An 18560-nucleotide genomic window follows, 5' to 3' on the forward strand; every position below is an offset into this window, starting at 1 on the left:
TATAAATCTACCCTTGGAATTTGGTAACAATTATAGTCATCTCTGAACTATGTATTCACTATTACAAGTCTATATAGATTATAATTTAAAACGTATTTTAAAATAAAATACAGCATCAAAAGTTTAATAAGCAAAATAATCTAGTAGATAAAATATTAAAAGCTGAGTGTGCTTATTTCTGCTTCTGTGCTTGCAATTTTTTTCAAGGCAATTTCTTTCTTCAGAGACAAAGACACCTTTGGTAAAGGTCAAAGCTGTCTCCAGCCCAGTGCCCCCCATTAAGCTAATGAAGTCCAGCCTAAGTGATTGCAAGGCTAGTGGCTGGGTAACCCCATCCCTCTCTTACTACATGTAATGGTCATCTTAAACTTTCCCACAAAATAAGTCAACAGTGATTTTAGAGATCAATTTTTAAAAAGTACAAAAAGCTGCCCTGGCTGGTGTAGCTCAGTGATTGAGCGTGGGTTGCAGACCAAAGGGTCGCAGGTTCAATACCCTGTCAGGGCACATGCCTGGGTTGTGGGCCTTCCCCCAGTGGGGCCCTGTGAGAGGCCACCACACATTGATGTTTCTCTCCCTCTCTTTCTCCCTCCCTTGCCCTCTGCCAAAAGTAAATAAATGTAGTCTTTAACAGAAAAATTTAAAAATAAAAAGTACAAAAAGCGGTAGATTAAATCAATAAGAACTCACCTAAATTGGGAAAATTTAATATAAAATTGATGATGACAAAATAGATAGCATACATCGCTCCTGGCATTTTGCCCAAGAAATAGAAAACCAAGGAAAAATTCTTATGCAACAAATGGACACATTTTAGAGATGCTAAATCAAAAGAAAATAATGTAGTCTTCACTTGTTTATTTCTTATGTTCATATCATCAAAGTAAGGTATTAATACACAAATAGATTTCACTCTCAGTTTTCCCATCTTTAAAATACATCTCTAATGGAAATAGACTCTGCTTTAACCAAATTAACATACAACTTCACAACACTAATGAAAGGTCCTGTATTACTGCCTAGTCACTTTCCATCTTTATTTTTTGAGCAAAAACTGGCTTCTGCTAAATATTAATTAATTGACAAGATAAAATTAATAAGGAAACTAAAATCCAAAATAAAGATGTTTCTTTGTTCAAAATAATAACAACTGGTTATGAAAGACTAAGATAATAATTTGTTGTAGATTTAAATGTTTCTCTCTAACAACTAATGGCAAATAAAATGTAAAACATACTTTCAAAATCAGGCATCTTATAATAATAGTAAGTTTTCTCTCCTCTTGCATATGTTTAAAACTGTCAATAATATAGACTTTTTGGGTGCCTTTAAGTTAGTAAGAGGTTTCACAGTTTATTCCCCTACAGCCAAAGACCAAAAAAACAACTTTTAAAATTGAGAGGAATTTTAGATCCTCATTTCTGCAGCAAATCCATATGCCACGAATACTTTGCCAAATAAATGAACTGCTTCCAGCGATGACCTGTTTTTAAAAAAATCTAACTAAAATTTTTTCAGTAAAATTAAATTGCTCTAATGGACTACTTACCTCAAAACCTACTTATGTGTTATCTACATTAAAACCACTCTAAGAAACAGTGTGAAACGTCTCATTAATAACACTTTTTTTAAAAAGCAAAAACCTAGGTATTTTGCTTCATATCTGTGGTCTCCACGTGCTTAGTTCAGTGCCTTTTACTGGTTTCATTAGCGCAATTTTCCTGAAGTAAAAGAAACATTGCTTGAGTTCGCTAAGCATTAAAAAAAACAAACCTGTTACTCTTGTCATTAGAAAAATATCTTCATAGTTGAAGGCTAATATCTATTGAGCATATTTTATATGCAAGACACTGGATAAATAATTTCTATGTATTACCTTACCTAACCGTCCAGACAACCCTCGAAGGTAGAGACCATTAATACCACCATTTTAGAGACGAGGAAACTAAGATTCAGAGAAGTTAAGTAACTGGCAGCTTGCTGGGCATTGCTACAGATCTAATCTCCCCTTCTTCCCCAGTGACGGTGCTTTCGCTGGGCCTAGGACCATTATCCAGAGGATGCATCTCCCAGCCCTTCTTGCAGTCTCGGTGTGGTCACGCTCTACGTTCTCTCCAATGGTTCTCACTGGTGGGGCTAAGTTATCGAATGTGCAGAAGTGATACCTGCACCTTCCATGCCCCGTGCTCCTCTCTTCTCTCAGGCTGCAACACAAATGTGAGGCTGGGGCAGCTTCAACCACACAGATGGTGACAGCACCCGGAGGGATGCCAGAGCAAACGATGGAAACAAAAGTGCTCAGTGAGCCCATCCATCCTGGACGATGTGTCTACCAGTGAAATAATAAAAAAAACATATATTGGTCTCTGCCCACTGTTCCTGACACAGAGAACCTGAAACCCTTGTCTTTTCCCGGTGATATGAATGTCTTCTGTTCTAAGGGTGCAACTCTGAGAGGGCTCGTCAATGGCTCACCAGGTGGGGGCTGGTCACCAGAAAGAACGAGTGGTGATTGGAAGCTTGGAATTTTCAGCCCTCGTCCCCACACCCCATTCTCCTAAAAAAGGCCAAGGGCCGAAATGGAGTGAATGATCTAGCATGCCTACTCGATAAAGCCTTCATAAAAATTCTGACAGTGTGGAGTCCGGAGAGCCACCAGGTGGATGAACACATCCACATACTGGGAGGGTGACTCACCCCAGCTCTTCAGGGACAGAAGCTCCTGCACTCAGGATCCTCCCAGACCTCGCCCCATACATCCCTTCTTCTGGCTGTTCATCTGTATCCTTTGGCACACTGGTAAATCTACATAAATATTGCCCTGAGTTCTGTGGGCAGCTCTATCATGGGAACCTCCACTAGCCAAGAAGTACAGGTGTTGTGGGGAACTTGGGAACCTCCTACATTCTATTGTTATCTAAAGCGGGAGGCGGTGTCTCTGAGAAACTGGGCGCTTAGCCTGTGGGATCTGACACTATCTCCAGGTAATGGTGTCAGAGGTGAGTTAAATCACCCCTGGCTGGTGTGGCTGAGTGGACTGAGTGCCAGACTGTGAACCAAAGGGTCAGCAGTTCAATTCCCAGTCAGGGCACCTGCCTGAGTTGCAGGCCGGGACCCCAGTAAGGGCTGTGTGAGAGGCAGCCACACACTGATGTTTCCCACCCTCTCTTTCTCCCTCCCTTCCTTTAAAAAATAAATAACATAAAAATAACTGGGAAGTCATTATAATCCTCAAATATATATCTAAATAAAAATTTTCCGTTATGGTAGTTATTTTTGTATTCCTATTGTGTGAAACTTTAGCTCCTAAAACCACCTCAGACAGTGCTGCTCACTCAAAAACTCACAATTCTTAGTTACACCAACCTCTACCTATTGCAAAACAAAGACTAGAAGAATAAAGTTAAATGGAAGAAACCAAAAAGCCTAAAACAGCATCTTAATTTTTAAAAAAACTACAAAAAATAGAGAAATAAATTCTGTCTCCAATGTCATCTTCTCCTTGATAAAACACCAAAAGTCACCCAAGAAATGCCTGCTGCCTACTTTTTCCACATAATGCACGTTTATCCTCCCAGTGTGTTTAGCACTCACGTGTTTTTTCCCTTAGGAAACCTTCATTTTTGTCGTATTATTTACCTTCATGCATGACAGAAGTTTACACTACAAATAAGGAGAGCAGATCCAAATATCAGCTCTATGGCTAAGTGACCTTAGATCCCAGAGGAGCAAGGACTCCCACATTCGTGCCTGTCGTCCCAGTGTGTCACCCCCAGAGTGTCTCGGGCTGAAGGAGAAATTGTAATAGACACACTACCTATTCCTCACTAGCAGTGTGGACTTCACAAGTCCCAAACCTTCTTTGGAACTCAACCACCTCTTTTGCCAAATGAGAATGACATCTGTAACATGTGATTGCAATGAGCACGGGGAAAGACATGTATGAAAGCACATGGAAAAGTTCTACATAAACCTAAGGTATTGTTAATAAGAACACAGGGGGGTCCAAACATATTTTAACAACAAGGTCCTGGCATTGTTACTTTCTAGCTTGCTTTGCATGATTCCAAAAGTCTTAATACATATGATTATAAACATGGAAAGTCATTTAACTGTAGGATTTGTTTCCTTAAATGCAACATGAACTGGATATACTAGATGATCCTTATGGACCTTTCCAACTAGAAATGTTATCATGACAATCAGTTTTCACCCTATTCTCTGATTAACATAAGCAATCAGTTGTATGGTATCTATGAAACTGGCTACCTCTGAATTAATCAATTTCTTGACTTCAATTACAGTCATTAAATCCATCTGCAAACTTTGCTGGGTGGGCAGCACAATGTTTTATTTACATTTCAAAATTATTCACCTGCTTTTTAAAATAAGGACACTGTACACAAAAACTTCAATTTCTGATTGTTCTTGAAAACCTAGCACATCTAGCAACTTGCAGGAATAATCTGGCAGAAGATGGTGGCACCCATCCCTTTAGGATGTGTGGGTGAGGTCCAGCTTCTCATTATTCCCACCTAGTTTGCTTTACACATTTGTATTACCTGCCTACAGAGTACAGGTATTTGAGTTTGCTCCCAAGATGTACAGAGAGTATATAGCCACTCACGGCTACCTCAATGATGGAACCTGTTACTTTCTATCCCTAAATATATTTCCCCTATAGCCTACTCATTTAACTGTGAAATTTAGACTATGGAATACTATGTTGGTTTCTTATTCCAAAGAACTACAGTAATTCCCATCCTATCGTTTTCTTTATATTTAGACACACAAAAATAATAAAATGCAATAATTAACCATTTTTAAAAGGAACCATCACATTCCATTTTGTAATTTACTTATTTCCTAACCTGTGATATGGCTTCAAGTCATTTAAACATTTTTAAACATTACCAGCTTAAAAAATGGGAGAACAAGTGAAGTAATATCTATGTCTGGGGAAAATCGGAAAATAATTCTTAGTTGTGTCTAATGAATAACATACTATACAGCAAAATATGAGAAACTCATTAAGTTTACTAACCAATTTTTTAAAGCTAACAAGTTGCATATTGTATAGATGCTTCCATGCAAAGCAAAAAGAAACCAATCACATACTGGGAAGAATTTAAAGCAGGATGTCGAAGAGGTATTTGTACAACTACGTTCATAGCAGCATTGTTCACAATACTGAAAAGATGGAAGCAACCCAAGTGTCTACTGATGGTCGAATAAACAAAATGTGGAACATACAGACAACAGATATTTTCAGCCTTAAAAAAGAAGGAAATTCTGCCGCATGCTACAAGATGGACGAACCTCGCTCGAGGACCTTCTGCTAAATGAAATAACCAGTCACAAAGAGACAAACACTGTACGATTCTTGCATGATCCGACTTACATGAGATACCTAGAGTAGTCAAATTCACAGTGACAGAAAGTGGAAGAGAGGTTGTTAGAAGGTATGGGGAGGGAGGAATGGGAAGCTGTAGTTAAATGGGTACAGACTTGCAGTTTTCAAGATGAAAAGAGTTCTGAAGATTGGTTGCACAAAATGTAAATGTACTTAACATTATTGAGTTGTACATTTTTAAATTATTAATTAGGGTGGTAAATTTTATGTTATGTATATTCACCAATTAAAATTTTAAATCTACACATGAATTTTTTAAAATTTATTTATACACATGAATTTTTTAAGTATGTACCTGTGGGAGGGGTGAGAAAACAGAAGTAACAAAGATGGTAAAAGTAACAAAGATGATAATAGAACAGTGGGCTTTGTAACATTTTCGTTCTCCCTATTTCCATCCTTGCTGCCATAGTAACTATGAAAACCAGCACTCAAGTCATCACTAGAGAGGGCAGAATGGGTTACAAGTTTCCCCAAAAGGCCCTGTCCCACAGAACTGTCACTATTTAACCTGGCAGTTTTCTGGGAAAGCTCCATTCTCCAGACCTGAGGTGTTTTTTTTTAACCTACCTCAGAGGTCACTCAATGGGAAAAACTCTATCCACAGCATTTGCCAACAACAATCAGCTGCAATTGTGGAACCCTGTGCATGCCTCGGGCAGCAATATCAGGCAGCAATATCAGACGGAGCAAAAAAGAGGTTAGCAAAAAACTTGAAAGTAAGATCTAGAGAATAAGATGTCTAAGAAGGATAGGAAAAGCTCTGATCTCTTCCTCAGGATTTATATGGCCATACGCCCCAAGAAATACCTGATCTCTCACTTCTGGCTCACACTGAGACTGTGTAAATGGAGTAAAGGCTAAGGCAGAGTTGTTAAGTGCCTGGCTGATTGTTGAAGATGTGCCTCACCATGTACATAAAGCCTCCTGGCAAAGGCTGAAAAATTTATGGTTTCAAGGCATTTATGCAAAGCTCCCTCAAATCATTAGCTGACCACTGAGTTAACCAAGCAGAGGCTTCATTAGCCTCATGTGACAAAAAAAATATCGCCTTCACAGAATTTATTCAGAACACTCAGTAAACAAACACATAGCAACAACAATAACAACAAAAGAACATAACAACAAATCCTGTGGAAGAAGAAAAATCTGATTTAGAGTTACCATGTTATATTACTTGAAATGTCCACTTTCCAAAGACTTACAACACACACAAATAAACAAGGACAGGGTTTATAAAACAGATGCAGGCAAAAATAGGAATTTTGTTTGGCCTGAACTGTTCTAAAAACATTTTAATTACCAATACACTACACTCAAGAGATGTCTCACATACAAACTTACATATTAAGCTTCATTTGAAAAACCTAAAGATTTAGCCACACTGGACCCCAGTTCCCACATGGCATGGACTCAGTGGTGACACATTTTTGCCCTCTGATAAAGAATGCCTCTCGCCCTGGCTGGCGTAGCTCAGTGGATTGAGCACAGGCCTGTGAAGCAAAGGGTCGCTGGTTCAATTCCCACTCAGGGCACATGCCTGGGTTGCAGACCGGTTCCCAGCAGGGGACGCAGGAGAGGCAACCATACAATGATATTTCTCTCCCTCTCTCCTTCCCTCCCCCTCTAAAGATAAATAAATAAAAAATCTTTTAAAAAAAAGAATGCCTCTCCATGATCCTCACCACTTCACAAGGTTTCCGCACACAGCACACCAGCTGCTTTTATTTGTGACCCGCTGCCTCTGGAGGGGTTGGGTGAGAGAGGAGTCCAAGTCCCAAGAATCAGAAGTTGTTTCCAATCATAAGGCGATGACCTCCTCCTCCCTTATCTTGGTTTTGGGTTGCATGGCCATGTCCTGTACCTTTGCCACACTCTCCTAGTTTCTTATTCCAACAACTGCTTCACCTTCTTGTAATCACCATCTTGTCTAACATCTGAGTATCACCAACTTAATTATTCTAGGGCACTCCTACAGAGGCATCTCCTGGCCCTGCAACCTCCTCTAAGAAATGGCATAATTCCAGGCCACATGGCAGAAAGCACTGAGGATCTTATCCACAGACCAATGAAATCTTCATTTCCAGATTACTTCTCTTTGAAGATAAATGTGCCTCCTAAATCCCTGAATTCCGAGTTAAAACTGTTTCTCACACTTCCTGTGCAGACGACACATCTGGGGGTCTTATTCAAATGCAGATTTGGATTCAGTAGGTCTGGTGTGGGGCCTGAAAGTCAGCATTTCTCACAGGCTCCCAGGTGGAGCAAATGCTGGTGTGTGGACTACACCCTGAATAGCAAGTTAAGGAGACTTACATAAGAAGAAGGTTTCTGAGATGAGAACAATCTGAATGAATTAGACCTCCAAGACTTGACTTTCTGCCATTTTAAAACTACGGAAATGTTAAACTTTTAGCATCTGTGCCAACTTAATATCTGATTTATATAAATAATAGCCTTTCATAATAGTCCGTGAGAAAGAAACAGACGGTCCCTTCAGCCATTAGGCACTGATTATTGTATATTCACTCTGGGCATTATACAGAGTGGTTGGCTAAGTTGCCTAATATTCAGAGTGCTTAGCTGGCAAACAGACTAACAGGAAACAAAATCAGCAGTGTACCACCTAAAGCAGTAGACCTTAATTGCTATAAAATAGTGATTCCCAAGCAGGGGGCCATATCAGCATGAGGGGTGTATGTGTGGGGAGATGTAATATCAAACAACCTCCCTCTGTGCCCCCCCAAAAATTATGGTACCCACTCTATCCCCACTGTTATTGACAATCACTAACCAAGGAAGTTGCATTTACTTTTAGGAATGCCATATTCTTCAGAAGGGTAAGATGGGGAAAAGATGATGAAAGCTACTATCTTTTAACTGTATATAGGAAGGGCAATGGAGACATGGAGCCTGGATGAATAAGTAGAATTGGTGGGCATTCCAGGTGGGAAGTGCTTCCTGTGATAAAAGTACAGAGGCAGAGCTGAGTCCCGGGTATTTATGTAATGGAAAGAAGATCTGCAGCCCTGACTGGTGTGGCTCAGTGGATTGAGCATGGGCCTGTGAACCAAAGGGTTACTGGTTCAGTTCCCAGTCAGAGCACATGCCTGGGCTGAGGGCCAGGTCCCCAGTAGGAGTGTAATGAGAGAGTGTAATGTCTCTTTCCTCTCTTTCTCCTTCCCCTCCCTAAAATAAATTTAAAAATAAGTAGAATGAAAGGGAAAGGAAGGGGAGAAAAGAGAGTGGAGGGGAAGAAGGAAGGGAGGAAGGGAGGAAGGGAGGAAGGAAGGAAGGAAGGAAGGAAGGAAGGAAGGCAAGCCAACCTGCCACCCTGGCTGGTACGGCTTAGTTGGTTGGAGTGTCATCCTGTAGACCAAAGGGTCATGGGTTCAATTCCTGTCAGGGCCAAATTCAGTCCCCAATTGGGACACATACAAAAAGGCAGCCTGCCAATCAATTTTTTCTCCCCCCTCCCTCCCTCTTCCTCTCACTCTAAAAGCAATGAAAAATGTCTTGGGTGAGGATTAAAAAAAAAGACCTGCCTAATTAAAGTAAACTAGAGTGCCCCACTGCCCACCACCACATTCTGAGTGCAGGAAGCACAGAAACAATCTCCTAAGAACTCGATGACCACCTGTTGAATTTTCCTCTAACTCATAATTCTGACCTGAATTGCTTGCCCTGCCTGCTGGGTACCATGGGAAACGAGGAAAGAAAATGTGGATGTGTGCGAGTCCCCATAAACCGCATGCGGTTGATTTCTACTGCTGCTCAGCACCCCCAGTTCTTCGAGACTGTTCCCTTAGGTCTTATCTCCAACTCCGTCATCAATCATCTCTGTGATTCTTCTCTGAACCCTGCCCAAATTATCCTCATCCCTCTCACATAGGCGAGTGATGGATTACACTTCAGGTCTTCCCTAACCACTCAGTCTAAAGAAGTTTCAGACACTCCATTCTCTCACAGCCCGCTTCTACAGAAAACTTACCACGCTTCCAGCTGTAGTTTCTCATTTATGGAATATTTCAAAAATATATTCATTAAGTTTACATAGTTCAGAAGGTAATGTAATAGGACCCCGTATTCCATCACCCAGATTTAACAAATGTAAATATTTTTGCCACATCTGCTTAGCAGTTATATATTTATCATGTCCTTGTTGCCTATTTTCTACTAGACTCTCTGTTTAATTTGGGCAGGGCCACATCTAACCATTAACCTCTTTTCTGCCTACCACTAGCATAGAGCCTGGGACACACGGGCTTTCGGTGTTTGTACAATGAATAATACGTGAACGGATTCTGTCCTAGAAGTAAGGAGTGGACACCACTACAGAAAAGTTACCAAACCAAAGACAATAACTCCAGCTTTATTTAAGTTCAAAAATACAGGAAATTGATCTTTATTGAAGAATGAGGGTTCGAATTTCAGCATGTGTTATCTCTGGATAGAACCCAGTGCAGTGGATTAGCTGAGCAAGAAACAGAGCCGGCCTCCCCTAGAGGCCTCCCAGAGAGCACATGTACCTGCCTAAAGACGTGGAGATACAAGGAATGAGCTCTCAAAGTCTCTTACAGTTCAAAGATGCCAACTCAATGGCTGAAGGAAGGAAAGAACAAAACAACAGGAGGAGGACGGCAGGGAAGAAGACGGGGGGGGGGGGGGGGGGGGCGGCCTATGCAAAGAGAGTCCCAGAGCACCAGAGATGATGTGTGTTGTCTAGGTTAGGTCAGGGGCAACACGGATGATGTCCTGAAAACCTCTGAGTATCAAGTCCACTTGTCTGAAATAAAGCCAAGCCTAAGGCCAAGGTATGAGAAAGGTCCTGTCCAATTGTCGGATGTCTCCACCTCTTTCTACCTCTACCCCCTGCCAGCCAGCCAGTATCTTAAAGCAAAACCCTAAAAGCCTAGGTTCCACCTACCACAGCTCTCTGTGTGCTCTCAAATACCAAGGATACACTTGTACCCTCTCCCCATCAAATGTCTATTTGCACTCTTATCCTACCAATGGGTCACAGAGAAGTACTATATTTACTTAAAGGACTGTTCATCACTGAAAATATTACCACTGTAACCCATTCTAGTCAATGCAGAGCTCCAACTCTTAACAGAAAATGTTCTTAGTGCTAAGACTGGCAGAATGTTTAGTTATTGAGTCTTTCTTCCCTCCTTGTCCTTGACATGGTTTGCTGTGGGCAGAGTATATACTGAGGTATGCTAGTAGATATCAGAGAAATTGCTTCTAATCGCTGTTGTGAAGAAACATTTTTCTCACTCCACAGATAAAACATGTGAGAGCAATTTCCTAAACAGCCAGTATACATCTGCATGGAGAAGTGTTACACTCTCTGCCTGTCACGTTGCACACTCACATACTCAGGGACCACAGTTTGACCATATCCAGTGTTCACTCTTTCTTTCAGTATTTCCTCAAGATCAGAAAGCACTAGCGTCTTGGTGAATGGAGCAGCATGTGGACTGGCTTCTAAGTAAAACTTCTTTTCTTCACAAAGTCACCACCTTCTCACCTGAACATGAAACTAGTACTCCGTCAGCCTTGGCCCCTGAGCAACTTTTCCAGTTTCGTAGTAATGGTTAACAAAAAGAAAAATCTCTTCCCTTATAGCTTGTGTTTGTAGGGATAAATGAACAAAGCATCACTAAGCACTCCCCCTAAACAAATGCCAAGAGCAGATTCATTCTCTGTGTGACATCGGTGGCTTCATCCAACCATAAAGTGAACTATCCGCTGGCATGTACTTGGGAGTAACTGCTCTTCACACTCTCACTCCACTGATACCATGCAACAGCCAACCATGTCATCTGACAGAGGAATCCCGTCAATAACTTCTGGTTTCTCTCTAAGGATGCTGTCTTCAACTTTCCAAATGATTTTCAAAGTATCTCTTCAACAATATAACTCATCCTTATTTTTGCTACCAGGATCCTTTAATGAGGCTACTAGAGTTTTAGTCTCTTGCCTACCTTTAGCTGTATAATACATTAATTTTGTAAGGGAAAGTTTCATGGTGTGCTTGTCCTGGAAAACGTCAATGGTGTAACAGAGAAGCCACTGTGCTTTGTTTGAAAATGACACCAAAACACCCACGGCTTCGTGCCACTGTTGGACAAAGTTTTACAACAGGCAAAGACTGGGGCTTAGGAGCAAGCGCGTGGTCAGCCCTGTGGTACGCAGTTCTGAGACAGTCATTGTCACACTTGCATTTGACCTTTTCAATTTCAGGTACTGTTTGAAAATCATCACTCCCACAGATCCCCCTGTGTTTACACATAGAGATTCACATTTTGTGCTTGCAGTGAATTCAGTTTATTTATGACATACGGGATGTAGCATTTACATCACTATTCTCATCGCTGTTTTCACTCTCCAATGAACTGCTTTTGAGCCACTGGTCTATTTTTTGTGTGTGAAATGAGGACACAAAGGCCAGAAACAAAAAAATGGTGTTTTTAACAAATAAACAATAAGCAAATGACATAAAAATATGCTAACAAAGACAAAGCATACTGCAGGTAGTGTGAGCTACACTGACCAGTGCAGTTTTCATAGCACAAACAAAAGGTTTAATGTTTCGAGTTTCAAGAACATACTGGGATTTCCACTAAAATCACAACTACTCTCGTATCTCTCAGTCCCACGTGCTCTGTCATTCCTGTAACACCTTTCTGATCTCATTTCCAACTCCCCCTGGTCACTCCGTCTCATCGTGCTGGTCTTCTTGCCAACCTTGGAACACAGCCAAACACATTCTCACCTTTGGGCCTTCACACTGGCTGCTCCCTCTGGAACACCTGCATGGGTAACCTCTCTCACCTGCTTTCGAGTCTCTGTTGAAATCTCATTCACCACCAAAGCTACGCAACCATATTTATCTTGTTCTACTTTCTCTTCCTTTCAGAGCACTGACCTCCTTCTAGCATGCTATATAATTTACTTATTTGGTTCATCATCTGTCTCCCACTCCCACCTCTCCATTCCCAAGAAGGGAAACTTAGCAAGGGCAGAGATCTTTGTTTTATTCATTGATATAGCCTCAGCACCTAGATCAGAGACTGACTCATGGAAGGTGCTCAGTAAGTAGTAGTGGAAAGAAAGAAAAGGAAGGAAGGAAGGGAGGAAGGGAGGAAAGGAGGGAGGGAGGAATTTTTCATCGTTTTTCTTTCCAGCCACCAAATTGTCTATGGGAATCAAACAGAAAACAGAAAGCTGGTACATACAAAGAGAATTATACCAACAGACCAGTATTAAAAGTACACAAGTTGAGAAAATGAATTAAAGTATGGATACAGAGGGCTTAGTTAAAAAGTCAATCTATGAAAGAAATAATAAAGACCACAGTTTTCCAAATGACTAGGCCCTCTTACCCAGTTAATTTCAACCCCACAATATATGTATCTATAGATATATGATTAGTGTTTGTGTAAACATATACACATACATATATATGTGTGCATACACAGAAACATATATGATGAACAAGTCCAGAAGCTAAGGTCATTTTTCTATCATATAGGTATTCATCATAGAACAGCTAATGACTTGGGTCATAGTTAAGACAGTCATAGTTCATAGTTTTCCTGGGAGAGTACCATTTATAGTTCCTGTTCTGGTGCTCCACCTAGTTAACATCCACTTTTACTCCCAAAAATACATAGTCCTTATTTGGACAAAGAATAAATTACATAGTCATCCTACACATTGGGTTGACCAAAAAGTCCTTAGTTTTTCCATAAAACAAAAGAAAATTTTCATTTTCACCAATAACTTTATTGATTTGGGTATTTTGAGTATGTCATCTATCTCCTGCTATTGGCTTCTAGTGGGTAGAGGCCAGGGGGGCTGCTAAACACCTTCCAATGCATAAGACAGCCCCACAGCAAAGAATTATTTGGCCAAAATGTCAATAGTACCAAGAAACTTCACCAACCACTTTTGACACATTTGACCAGTCACAGCGCCTTTTATTGTTTCAGTTGCATTTTTACCTTTCTTGAAATAATAAAGCATAATATGCCAAAAATGTTGCTTTTTTCCTCCCATCTTCAATATTAAAATGGGTACACAAATATTCACCAATTTCGATAAGTATTTTTAATGCACACTGATATGACAGTTGTCACAATACAATCTAACAAAATTGTTGCAAATGAAGTTCAAGACAACTAAGTACTACCAGAGCCATCATATGGAAAAAACTACACAAACATTTTGGCTGGCGCAATATAAAGGAAACATATAAATTTCTTCTAATTCAGGCATGCTGACAAAGCTTTCGACCAAATGGGCTTGGAAAAGGTGACAGCCACAGTTACTTGTAACACCAACTGGCCACCGCAGTTGAACTAGTAGAAACAGGTGATTCTTTACCAAAGGAGCACAGCAATTGTTGCAGAAATAGGTGCCATAAGCTTGGTATACCTAGCTTTGGAACCCCAACCTCCACCAGGTCACCTGCACAGTCTCAAGCCCCCATGAGGATTTTCGAATGCTGAGCAGGCTCAACAAGTTCTCTGCAAGCCCTCTGTGTGAAAAGCTGAGGCTCACACCCAAGGCTGGAGTCAGAAGAGAGGACAGAAAACAAAGCCTCCTCTATTATCCTTGTGGCCCAGAGAGCTTAGGAACTGGGAGAATGTGGAGTCATTACAACAATACTTGTGTTCTGAACTCTCAGTAAATATCCAAGAACTGGGCCCAACACTAGATATTGAAACTTAAGTTCTTATCTGCTGGCCACACGCACTCATCAGGTCTATAGATAGGTTTTGCTGAAACTGTTCTCCCGAGTCACACAAGTTGTCCCTATTTGTGTCAGCCCTAGGGAAATGGGCTGGTGTTAATGTGTATTGTTCTTGAAGACAATAGTAACATAGGCTTGGAGCCCTGCTAGACACTTAACAACATAAAGATATATTTTTTTATTTCCTATATGTAAAAATAGGTGACAAGCACTCAATTACCTTATTATTCTATCTTCCTTGTCATTTTTTTCTATTTGCATATTGTTTTACCTTTCTTATCTTGGCATTTAACAATAAAAGACTGAAATAAAGCTAGACTCAAAACATGAGGTCAGGAGAGGGTGATAAAGTAAATAGTTAGGGTTCCTTCACATGTAAGATGACTTTATAATTTATCATCCAAAGGAAATGTATTTCATAATTTGACAAGACAGGTCAACAGAAATAAACTGGGACTTCTACAGGCCAACCAGGAGGTCTGGTCACCCTTCTAATCCCTCCTTCATATCCCCATACAAAAGGCATCCTGAGTGTAAAGAAGCAGCCTCTGCCCCTGTTGGGTCAACCAAAATTCGAATACAGTCCTTCCTCTTTCATGCCAGGCCTGTATTTCCACATTGGAGCTGGAAATTTCCCTATCCAACACACCATGCAAAACTGGTTCCATTTTTACCCAAGAAAGCAGGCAGTAACAAGTTAGAATATGGATCCAGGCCAAGTCCACAGCTGGCCCCAGGCCTGCAGCCTCAGGTTCCTCTTAAAGAAACACTTTGCAAGGGAGGCAGCAACCTGGGAAGAGGGTACACAAGCACCAGCCACAGATTCAGCAAGTATCTTGAATGTGAAATCCTTTTACTGATGCCAGAGCACACACTGAAACTGGACAGAGCCCAAAAGCCACCTCTCCTGCAAAACACAACCGGCCAGAAGAAAGGCTATAGCATCTGTCCTCAGCTACAGGTAACAACCTTAGCTTCTCTGCCTTTTGCTGAGATCAGCGGTGCAAAAGGCTTTAAAAGAGTAAGAAAATATGTTTTTCTCCCAAGATCACATTGCCCAAGTTAAACAAAGCCAATGCTTACTTACTTTTATTCCATATTTTCAGTTCAGAAGGTTCCAACATTGCTCAGGCTCTTTATTAAATTTAGTCCTGTGACCGGTGAATATTAATTTACTGGAATCTTTTCCCTCACAATGGGAAAGGAAAGACCAATTTTGTAATCTAGTTGCAATCTGCAGTACATAAACAATCTACCCTGGTGGTAGGAGCAGAAAAGCTCCAGCTGGCTTATCTCAAATGTTCCAAACGACTTTGATTTCTTCAGAGACTCCACAGTCATTCATAAAGATTCATTGCCAAAGGCTGCTCCACGCTGTGCTGGAGGCAGTAGCTGGGGGGAGGGGAGAATGCTGGGAGTTGGGGAACCACCTGTCATGGAGCTGGCGGAAGAAACTCCTTTTAAATTAATGCAGCTGCATTAAGCCCTTTCAGTTGGGAGAAACTGAGTCCAAGGAGCCATTTATTGAAATGAACAAGAGCTATGAAAGTTATGGCTGTTTTCCCCCCATAAGTGGTACGATAATATTACATTCAAAGACATTTTTGTTAATGTAACAGTTTAAACTGCTTCACCTACTCACCAATGAGACCAAAATGTGCCAAAGAAATAATCAAAACAAATAGGTTAATTTTTAAATGTACAAAGAAAGAAGAAATTAACTAGTTGGACTGCTGGATGGTAAGGTTATAATGTTTCCTTTGACAGATTAAAGTTATGTTTTCCCCACGCTCTACCCCACCCTGCTCCACCTCCCATCAGTGAAGTGGATAATTTCTGAACAACACAATGACCCTTTATTCCGGGCTTCTCTTGTCTGCTAGGGATGCCATCTGTCTCCCACACTATATAAACAATCCCTGCAGGAATCTTCTGATGACCAAACAGATTAGCAGCCTCCAGATTTTCACACTATTAATAATATCCCCATCCCAATTAGGCCTCTTGCTTCAATAACTCCAAAGGTAAGCCTAATAATCGATCCTCCTTTGTTTGTAAGTAATGTGTCGTTTTAAAGATATTCTCTCAGAACACACGGCCTTCTAACAGGGGGGGGGGGGGTAGCTCTCTCTAGGCAACGAAGAAATGAGCCCTTGGGGGAATAGGAGAAATAGTAAAAAGGAAATCATTCTTGTAAGACAAACAAAAACGCATGGAATTTCACCAGGTCTACTGGAGGACTCTACCAATTTTGTTAAAATCTTTCCCTAAATGATCAAGTATAGAAAACTACTCAAGAAAAGACAAGCTTCACACTTTACCAAAGGTCTAAGTAAAACAAGCATTCCAAGTTTGCTTGACTCTAGGGCTGTGAAAGGAGAAACACCCCCGAAAGCCTCAAGACTCCCGGGAGGTTTGCCTACCGTCCGCCTCTATCTAGGACGGTCACGGATGCTTGCCGTCTCCAAGTTTAAGATCTATTGATCCCTTGTAACTCTGTGAGCTCTTTGCATTGCCTCCAAAGGCTTTCAACTCAAAAGGAAATAAACGTGCCTGTACAGATGTCCCTAAAGCTAATAATAATTATCAAGGAAAACCCACTTGAACACAGCTAACAGAAAAAGATAAGGCGCGGAAGAGCCAGCCCTCTGCAGTTGCACCTCCTCGTAGATGTCTACGTCTAAATCCGCAGTCCCAGTTTCCTCCAGGCCCCAAGCCCCAGCGGAGGATGTTCACAACACATCCCAAGTCAAAAAGGAAATGAAGCCTCCGCTCCCGCAAGTGATGCTCAAATGACCCAAAAGTGCCCGCTCCGCGGGATAACCAAACCAGGAGACACGTCCCAGTGTCTCTCGCCCGCGTTTTAGGGCAGCGGAAGTCCAAATGTGAAATGAATGACCGCGTTAGAGCGCAAATGAGGAAAAACAAAGCCACCTCCCGCTGTCCGGTACCTGCAGCGCAAGGGCCCGGCGCCGGCCACGCACTCACCCGGGCTCTGCAAACAGGGACGGGGCCGCGGGGCGCGAGGGTGCCCCCGCTGTCCACCGGACCCGCAGCCCCTGTGCCCTGCGGCTCCTCCACTCGCGCCGTGGGGAAAGCAGGCGGCCAGGGGTGCCGCTGCGCGTTGCCTGCAGCTCCCGGTTGCGGCGGCAGCCGTTGCCAGAGGGCCAAGGGACCGTGCGCTGCGGTCCCAACCCCGCGACCCGAAGCAGCAGCGAGAGAGACGCGGCGCAAGAACCGAGCGCGACCGGTGCGCCCCTCAGCGGCTCTTCCCGCCGCCCTCCGCTGCGGGGTGAGTCTGCGCTCGCCTTTGTGCTGGCATCTTCCTTGGCTCCCCACAGCACCCGCGCGCTTCGGGCCGCTCCGCGCCGCCGCCCACCCCCGGGTTACGCCGCGCCCCCCGCGCGATCCGCTGATTGTGCCGACTCAGCGGCGGCGGCGGCCGCGGCGGCGGCGGGGACGCGCGAAGCCACGTCTCCCGCCTGCTCTCGGGACAGCGCTGGAGGTTGGGGGCCCCGGCGCCGCGAGGTTCACAGCGGAGCTCGGCGGCCCGGCGCGGCGCGTCCCCGAGCGGCCCGCAGCGCCCGGCTCGCCGCCGCGGGCTCTCCAGGCGTCTCCCAGGAGCAGTGCGCCGCCCGCCTGCGTCTCCCTCTCTCGCGGCTCCCTGCGGGCTCGTCCGGCCTCCCTCCCTCCACCACCTTCCTCCAGCCCGGACCGGACGCCCGCCCCAAGCCCTGCGCCTCCACCCTCGGAGGACGAAGGGTCCGGCCCGCTCACCTCCGCCAGCGCTGGCGCCCCTCCCGCTAGACGCCTTGGCTGCATCGGCCTGCACCTCCCAGCGCGGCGCTGGGCTGGGGGCCTCCTGCCCGTTGGGGACGAGGGAAGGGTGGCAGGAAGAGGACGGGAGAAACAGCCAGACCTTGGCCAGCTGGACCTTCCTGAGGAAGGTGGGGGAAAGCGGGGCGGAGGACGAATCCTGAGGCAGCAGAGGGTCGGAGCTGCTCTCTTGCGATGCCGAAGGACCGAAGGATTCTGAGAGGCGCGGTGGAGAAGGAAGGAGACCCTTCGAGGCCGTGCACCCAGCGCTCTTCCTAAATCGACCGAAGAGCCGAATGGAGGGGTGCCATGCCTCGATTTCCCCAACTACAAGGGCAAGACGGTAATACTCTTGTCACCTACGCGGGGTGTGGTCACGATTAAAAATGGATTATTGGAAGCGCTTTTAACTACTTTGCCTAAAGAGGGCACTAAAATTCAAAATGTTACTATATTAATACTTAAAGGTTCCTATTTGCTTCTGTAGCATCTCCACTGACTCAGTCCAACTTAAGGGAGAGAGTAAAAACGCTGAAATGTAAGGATATTGCCCCCTACGAGTCATAT

The 18560-nt window shown here is 43.2% G+C and overlaps 1 protein-coding gene across 3 annotated transcripts in view; it reads right to left on the minus strand.

Annotated features, from left to right (window-relative positions):
• Positions 1-18343, minus strand: part of HECW2 (HECT, C2 and WW domain containing E3 ubiquitin protein ligase 2) — a 352175-nt gene extending 333832 nt beyond the window's left edge. For 2 of the 3 annotated variants that reach the window (XM_053665221.1, XM_053665224.1), the window contains exon 1: positions 17166-17254. The gene's annotated coding sequence lies outside the window, so the exon portion shown is untranslated. Of the gene's footprint in view, positions 1-17165; positions 17255-17954 lie in introns of those variants that run through there. The other variant, XM_053665222.1, reaches the window with a different exon arrangement.
• Between the last annotated feature and the right edge of the window lie 217 nt (positions 18344-18560).

This window comes from Artibeus jamaicensis, unplaced genomic scaffold, assembly GCF_021234435.1.
Source record: "Artibeus jamaicensis isolate MK-2021 breed Jamaican fruit bat unplaced genomic scaffold, CSHL_Jam_final contig_391, whole genome shotgun sequence".
Lineage (NCBI taxonomy): Eukaryota > Metazoa > Chordata > Mammalia > Chiroptera > Phyllostomidae > Artibeus > Artibeus jamaicensis.